Source organism: Mus caroli, chromosome 4 (assembly GCF_900094665.2).
Source record: "Mus caroli chromosome 4, CAROLI_EIJ_v1.1, whole genome shotgun sequence".
Lineage (NCBI taxonomy): Eukaryota > Metazoa > Chordata > Mammalia > Rodentia > Muridae > Mus > Mus caroli.
Window position 1 is genome coordinate 69,097,258 of NC_034573.1, and position 8,925 is coordinate 69,106,182.

General features: G+C 39.1%; 1 protein-coding gene across 43 annotated transcripts in view; it reads right to left on the bottom strand.

The window, feature by feature from the left end:
* Ptprd (protein tyrosine phosphatase receptor type D) overlaps window positions 1-8,925 on the bottom strand; it is a 2,211,569-nt gene that overhangs the window by 93,027 nt on the left and 2,109,617 nt on the right. The gene's annotated exons all lie outside the window — the stretch shown is intronic.

The following is an 8,925-nucleotide window of genomic DNA, read 5'->3' on the forward strand; positions in this document are numbered from 1 at the left end:
AAAAAAAAAAAAAAAAAAAAAAAAAAAAAAAAAAAATCATGTCATATATGTTTTATATATGACATGGGGAATGGCAACTTGCAGAAGGACAGGGACTATGGCATAACTAGCAACATCACACTAAGATTCAGCACATACTGAAAGGCTCACTAGGCTTAACTGCTTTCATAAAAAATGGTGACCCACACCCTATCCCCTGCCTGCCTCGCAGAAGGTTCTTAGTAACCAGGGACACAGGTAAGAATCCCTCCTGCCCCAATTCCCAAATGCACAGAGCCCAGATGACTAGGGACCTACCCACCCTGCCAAATTCCACCTTTTGGTCTGCTTCTCTACCAGGGCCAGATTGGCAGCTTGATAAGCTCCCACCCTCTATAGCCTTCCTGCCTCCCAGGAGGTCTGCAGTAACCACCAACACAGGAAGGAGGTCTGCATTATTCAGGGGCACAGTCCTTCCAGGTCACAAGTCCTTGTACAACTGGGGCAGATGCTGCCCCTGGAGCCCAGAGCCTACATATCTCCTAGGAATGCACACTGCACAGGAACACAGGAGGCCTCCTCTAACCCGAGCTTCAGGAGGCCCCTGCTAACCAGAGATAGCACTGACTGCCTCCCAGGAGGTCTGCTCTACCCAAGGGCACAGAGTTCTACCTGCCTCAAAGAAACAAGGAGGTGTTGTCATTCTAAAATCCAATAAAATAGACATTCAACCAAAAGTTATCAAACATTTCACATTAATCAAAAGGAAAACCCACCAAGAGGAAGTCTGAATTCGAAACATCTATGTCCCATATGCAAGGGCATCCACATACATAAAAGGAAATTTACTAAAGCTCAAAACACATATTGAATCTTACACATCAATAGTGGGAGACTTCAACACCCCATTCTGACCAATGACATTTCATTGAAAGAGGAACTAAGCAGAGATGTGGTAAAATTAACAAAAGTTATGAACCAAATGGATTTAACAGAACATTTCATCCCAAAACAAGAAAAAATATCTTCTCAGCACCTCATGGAACCTTCTCTAAAATTGACCATATAATTGGGCACAAAACAAGACTCAACAGATATAAGAACATTGAAAAAATTCTGTGTATTCTATCAGATCACCACAAACTAAGGCTGGACTTCAATAAAAATAAAACCAACAGAAAGCCCACATACCCATGGAAATTGAACAAATCTCTGATCATTGATAACTTTGTCAGGGAGAAAATAAATAAATCAAAGACTTTATAGAATTCAATGAAAATGAAGACAATACATAGCCAAAATTATGGGACACAATGAAAGTACTGTTAAAAGAAAAATTCATAGCACCAAGTATCTTCATAAAGAAAATAAAGGCCGGGTGTGGTGGCACACGCCTTTAATCCCAGCACTCGGGAGGCAGAGGCAGGCAGATTTCTGAGTTCGAGGCCAGCCTGGTCTACAAAGTGAGTTCCAGGACAGCCAGAGTTATACAGAGAAACCCTGTCTCAAAAAACAAAAAAAAAAAAAAAAAAAAAAAAAAACCAAAAAAACCAAAAATCAAAAAACAAAAAAAAAAACCAACCAAACAAACAAAAAGAATTCCCATAAAAGCAACTTATTAGCACATTTGTACAGAAACACACTCATACAGCAGACATACACAAAAAGAATAAAGAGCAAGAAATAGTCAAACTCAGGGGTAAAAATCAACCAGTTAGAAACAAAGAGAATAATACAAAGAATCAACAAAACCAAGAGCTAGTTCTTTGAAAAAATAAAAAAAAGATTGATAAACCCTTAGCCAAACTAACTAAAAGGCACAAAGGAACAAAATCCGAAATGGAAAGGGAGACATAACAACAGAAACTGAGGAAATAAAAAAAAAATCATCAGAACCTACTAAAAAGCCTATACTCAACAAAACTGGAAAATCTAGGTGAAATGGATGATTTTCTAGACAGATACCACATACCAAAGTTATATCATGATCAGGTAAACTATCTAAACAGTCCCATAACTCCTAAGGAAATAGAGATTGTAACTAAAAACCTGACAACCCAAAAAAGCCCATGTCCAGATGGCTTTAGCGAGGAATTCTACCAGACCTTCAAAGAAGAGCTAATACCAATACTCTTCAAATTATCCCACAAAATAAAAACAGAAGGAACACTGTCTAATTTATTCTATGAAGCTGCAGTTACTATGATATCTAAACCACAGAAAGACCCAACAAAGAAAGAGAACTTGGAGCAATTTCACTTATAAATTTCAAAAATACTCAAAATCCAAGAACACATCAAAGCTATCATTCAACACAATCAAATAGGCTTCATCCTAGGAATGCCGGGATGGCTCAATATATGAAAATCCATCAAGGTAATACACTATATAAACAATCTCAAGGAAAAAAAATCACATGATCATCTTATTAGATGCTGAAAAAGGCTTCAACAAAATACAAATAGTGATACTTTGACATCTTCCTTTCCAGTTTGTATCCCCTTGATCTTTTGTCTTATTGCTCTAGCTAGAACTTTGAGTACTATATTCCTGATCCCTACAAGACTTTTAACATGAAGGGATGTTGTATTTTGTTGAAGCCTTCAATCCCACTTACAAGGGAGGAGAAAATAATCATGAGAGGCATAAGGAGGTAGGCACCTGGTTGGCAGAGGGGTAGGGAAGTATAAAAAAATCAGGTATTGGGGGCGGGGTCAGCAGAGAAAACCAGAGGGCCAGCAGAATGAAAGGTGTGGGAGGTGGGGGGAACCCTCTGCAATAAACCAGAGACCTGGGTGGTGAGAGACTCTCAGGACTCAATGTGGGTACCCTTAGCCAAAAGAGTCCACCTCCAATAGATACAGAGGGTCTCATTTGGCGGGATGGGGTTACTAACCCAGTTAAAATTTCTGATCCAGAACTGTTCCTGTCTAAAAGAACTACAGGGACAAAAATCGAGAAAAGACTGGAGACAGGAGCCTAGCATGGCTGTCCTCTGAGAGGCTCTACCTGCAGCTGACTGAGATAGACACAGATACTGACACCCCACCACTGGACTGAAGTTGGAAACCCCTTTTGTTGAATCAGGGTAAAGATTGAAGAAGCTGAAGGGGAGGGTGATCCCATAGGAAGACTAGCAGTTTCAACTAACTCAGACTCCAGGGAGCCCCCAGAGACTGATCCACTAACCAGGAGCATACATGGGCTGGTCTGAGCCTCCCCCTACCTCCCCCCTACCCCCCAGCAAATATATATCAGTGGACTGCCTGGTCTGGCCTCAGTAGGAAAAGATGTGCCTAATTCTTGGGAGACTCGAGGCTCCAGTAGACAGGTAGTGCCTCAAGTCGAGGGACAGGGTTACTAAGTGTAATGTAAACAAAATATTTTTTAAAAAAGAATGGGGTATAGAAAGCCATAGAAAGAACAACAGTCTCAACTAACCCAGATCCCTGGTAGCTACCAGAGACTAAGGCACCAACCACAGAGCATATAGTTTGGTCTGAGCCACCCATCCCCACCCCCACATAAACACTTATGCAGCAGAAGATTGCTGACCTGTCTAGCCTTAGTGGAAGAGGATGCACCTAATCCTGTAAAGACTTGAGGCACCAAGGAAGGAGGATGCAGAGGCAGGGGTGGGGTGTGTTGCACACTCTCAAGATGAAGAATTGTGGAAGGAGGGCAGGGAAAAAATGTCTCAGATGTAAATAAAATAATTAATAAAAAGAGAATGAATTTCTTCAAAATAGGCATGATAAAATCTTAATATACACTTTTAACCATTTAATATATACTTAATGCTTTTAAAGTAATGAATATAATTATTTCCACTAGGTTTCATTGGTTCTTTTCATCAGAAGCTTCCAGTTTATAATCTTTCAGTGTTTTATACATAAGGTATGCATTCCTATTACCCCAGCCATGCAATTTATAGATGAGGAATTTATTAAGGAATGCCACTATGCAAGGCTACAACTAGAGAAAGTATCCAAATCAAAATGCAGATCTGTTTGTATGAAATCGTCACTCTGTCCACCATCAGAATACTTGGGTCTTACCATTGGCCATTTACTAGAAGCTAATGACAACTCTTGGCCTTCCAATCTGGTCCAATTTTATCTCACTCAACTCTCTAATATGAACAATTTATACCATCCCAAATCTACTCAATGCAATTTCTCTACATAATTTTTTCACAAAGATATCATAGTATCTTGTTAAACAGCAGATTCTGACTCAGTAGTTTGGGACAGTAACTAAAAAGCTGACTCTTTAATATTCCCAGGTGATGTGAGTGTCACTCATGTGATAATGAGGTCATATTTTTCCTACGTTCCTTTGATTTTGCCCTTGGCAAAATACTCAGCACTCTTCCAAGGTCCACTCATACCACTACCTATTCTGTATTGCCCAATGTTCCATTTTAAGATTAGTTCGTTAAGAACATTTCTTATTATTCTAAGAAATACACAGCTGGATTGGTCATGTCAGAAATATACTTTAAAAATATATTCTCTCTCTTGTGCAGCAAAGGAGAAAGAATGAAGGCAGGTTAGTGAAGCACAAAGACAACTTCAGCAAAGAGTTCAGGTAAATACAGTAGGCACCTAGTTTTGGATGTGGGAATTTGAAGCATTCTTTGACTGCAAGCCCTTGCTGCTTTTTCTTTAACATGCCAATTGCTCTTCAATTTTTCCTTATATAGTTCTATAGTTACAGTTACCAATTATGTTGATTTTAATAGAAGGACAACTACACATTCAAATATTTGATTCCGAGTTGTGGAAACTGTTTGGAAAGAATTAGGAGGTGTGGCCTCGTTAGTGGAGTTGTGTCACTCGGTGAAGTCTTTGAGGTTTTAAAAGCCCATACCATTTCCAATTTCCATCTGCCTTCTAGCTGTGTCTCAATATGCTAAGCTCACAGCTAATATAACCTTTTAGCCACTATTCCAGGCCCATGCTTGTTTGCTGGTGTAATACTGCTCACCATGATGGTCATGTACGCATCTTCCAAAACTGTAAGGCCCAGTAAACTCTTGTTATAAGTGTTCTTGCTTGTAGTGTTTCTTCACAGCAATACAAAAGTAACTAAGACACTAAGAATGCATCTAGACTAAACTATCCTTTTGCATATGTATATGTATAAATATTGATGACTCTGATGATGTCTGCCAAGTGAATCTCAAATATACAAGAGCCTATTTTTCATCATAAGAAGTGGTGATGACTATGTTCATAGCAGCCTTATTTATAATAGCTGGAGAGAACCCAGATGTCCCTCAACAGAAGAATGGATACAGAAAATCTAGTACATTTACAGATTTACAGTACTACTCAGCTAATAAAAAATAATGAATCTATGAAATTCTTAGGCAAATGGATTGATCTTGAGGATATCATCCTGAGTGAGGTTACCCAATTACAAAAGAACACACATGATATGCACTCACTGATAAGTGATATTAGCCCAGAAGCTTTGAATACCCAAGATACAATTAACAAATCACATGAAACTCAAAAAGAAGGAAGACCAAAGTGTGGATACTTCAATCCTTTATAGAAGGGGGAACAAAATACCCATGGAAGGAGTTACAAGACAAAGTGTGGAACATAGACTGAAGGAAGGACCATCCAGAGACTGCCCCACCTGGGGATCCATCCCATATACAATCACCAAACCCAGACACTATTGTGGATGCCAACAAATGCTTGCTCACAGGAGCCTGATATAGCTGTTTCCTAAGAGGCTCTGCCAGTGCCTGACAAATACAGAAGTGGATGCTCACAGCCATCTATTGGACTGAACATAGGGTCCCCAATGAAGGAGCTACAGAAAGGACGAAAGGAGCTGAAGGGGTTTGCATCCCCATAAGAGGAAAAACAATATGTTCTAACCAGTACCCCCAGAGCTCCCAGAGACTAAACCACCAACCAAAGAGTACACATGGTGAGACTCATGGCTCTAGCTACATATGTAGCAGAGGATGTCCTGGTTGGCCATCACTGGGAGGAGAGGCCCTTGGTCCTGTGAAGGCTCTAAGCCCTAGTGTATGAGAATGCCAGGGCCAGGAAGCATGAGAGGGTGGGTTGATGAGCAGGGGGAGGGGGAGGAGGAGGGAGAGGGGGAGGAGGTAGGTGAGGGAGTTTTCTGAGGGGAAACCAGGAACAGGGATAATATTTGAAATGTAAATAAAGAAAATATCTAATTAAAAAAAAAAGAAGTGGTGATGAATGGGTACCTAAACAAAGGGTGTCAACTTTCAAAATGAAGATTTCAGAAAACTATTATGAAAATTTGTTTAAATGCTATTTTTAAAATGAGTATAGTTTACCAATTGTTTTACTGTATTTAATATGGAATCCAAGAAAAAAATTATTTTCTCTTTTAAATACAGAGACTCACTATATATAGCCCAGGCTAGACTTAAATGTATGATATACATACACTTTCCACATGTTATGATTATTGACATGGTCTACTATGCCAGCCACCAGACATCTAAATTTAAAACAGACTAGACTTTCAAACAATGCCATTCCATTTTGCATAGTTGCACTTATTTTGAGTTCTATATGTTTTTAAGACTAACCCACTACCTGTGAGAGTAGACTTTATTTTGCACATGGTAGAGGCTATAGTTAAATTGAGATTACTTGTATTTTCGTGACTTTCTTTCCTCATAGAAGAACATGAAACCTTAAAGCATTTACAAGGACCTTCAGAGATGAGGTTAAACAAATCTCTTAGGCTACATTCTCAGCTGTCATTGACTCCAGTGATGGGGCCTGAGTACAACTGGATTTGTGTCCTCCTCTTCTGACCTCAGAACCACTATAAAGAACTTTCATATCTTTAACCTTTGTTTGTTACAAATTTAACGTTAGTCAGCTTAAGCAGTAATGAGTTTACTTTTTTTTTTTCCCACTGAAAACCAGTTAAAATATATTCAAATCTACATGATAGTTAATAAGAAAAAACTTCCCAAACTGTTTCTCTGATATTTCTATGTAAAGGTCTTAATCTCATTACCAGAGATGAGTACACCACTTAAGTGTCTCCTTCATGGCTGTTAAAACACAGTCCAGTCAATTCCTGCCCAGGGAGCTTTAATCACAGATCATCTTCCTGATGGACAGTAAAGACTCTGTGTGGGCTATCAAGTCAATGGCTGAGGTAACTCTGGGAGTTGCTAATGGCAGTAATGCCAGCATGCAGTTCATAGCCACTTTTAAGGAGTACTTCTTATCTAAATGATCATTAGCCTAGTTTTGCATATAATATTGCTTGAGAATTTCTTTATTTAAGTGGGGCCAGCTATTTCATTCAATGAATACAAGTAAATTTGCCGGAGCTGTTTGAATATTTTGCTGATGGAGAGTGGAGTGATCGTTTTTTGATCAGCTGAGAAATTTTATTTTTAATTTCTGTGACCTATCACATCATTGTAAATAAAGAATTAAAGCAGGGTCATGAAGAAAATATACAGAAAAATAATTAAGACTTAATACACTAACAATCAAGTGCGGTGAAGATTTTGGTTGGTGAAAACCGACACTTAACTAGTCTTCATTTTCCTTCTTCTCATGGTCACAACTCTATTTCCATCCTCAAGCTCCAAATAAGAAGGCACTGGAGCTGTTTTAAAAGCTACTGAATCTTTTAACAAGAGGGACCACATTAGTAAAAGAACAGTGACAGGGTGAGAAACAGGGCTTTAAGACAAGGGGGCTGGAGAGATGGCTCAGCAGTTAAGAGCACTGACTGCTCTTCCAGAGGTCCTGAATTCAATTCCCAGAAACCACATGGTGGCTCACAACCATCTGTAATGGGATCTGGTGCCCTTTTCTGGTGTGTCTGAAGACAGCTACAGTGCACTTATATGCATCAAATAAATAAATAAATAAATAAATAAATAAATAAATAAGAAAAAAAAGACAAGAGTCACTCCAGTCTTAGTTTCCCAGAATGCTTGAAGAAGAAATAGAACATATTACTTAGCCCATTTGCAAAGAAAAAAAAAAAAAACATCTCTTTGTCTGACCAAATAGCACAAAGATATTAGAATATACAAACTGTGAAGGATGGAGAGTAACAGTGAACCCAATTCTAATGGCTTGCTTATTCAGGATGAAACTAGGAAGCTATGGTTGAGAAGAGCCTGAGAAAGGCAATTCAGTGAGATGCTGTCTCAAAATGAAAAATAAACGTCTAGTATATAGCTCAGTGTTAGAGCATTCTTTAGTATGCATGAGGCCCTGGATTCAATCACTAGTTCTGGGGGAGAGGCACATTAAAAAAAAGGAAGAATGAAATAGAAATGAAAGGCAGAAAGACAGAGAAACAGAGAGACAGAGAAAGACAGAGAGACACAGAGAGAAAAAGAGACAGAGAGGCAAGGGAGACAGAGAAAAAGTGAGAAAGTTAGTTATTCAGTTAAGAATTTAGGAAGGTTATGTAGATATATTGCCATGGGCCTCCTGCTCCACATTCTTGAAAATGGCATGTCTGGGATTTGTGAACTCTCTGGACACTCAATAGTAAATCTCATAGAGATTTCTGACTGCATGTGCAGGACAGATGGTTGAACCTGATAGATAAAGACTACCTTGAACAATTACATTTGGACCTGTTGCAAGAAAGACCAAGAAAAGGTATGGGAGAGAGGAGTGTCTTAAGACTTCCAGTAAGCAAACCAGTAGAAACTCTCCTGAAGGAATCTGGGAAGTTCAGAGAGCTCTCACCCCTCTATTACTTAGAACAATTAGAAGATTGTAGTGGTAGATTGAAATTACACTGTAACACATAAAACACAACTGCAAAGATGCTCATTTAGAAGTGATGTGAAAACAGGTTTCACCATGAGGCCCACTCGTTATGGACAGTCACATTGCTTAACAAATATCACAGTCACAGTCTCCTCCCTCCCTCCCTCCCTCTCTCCCT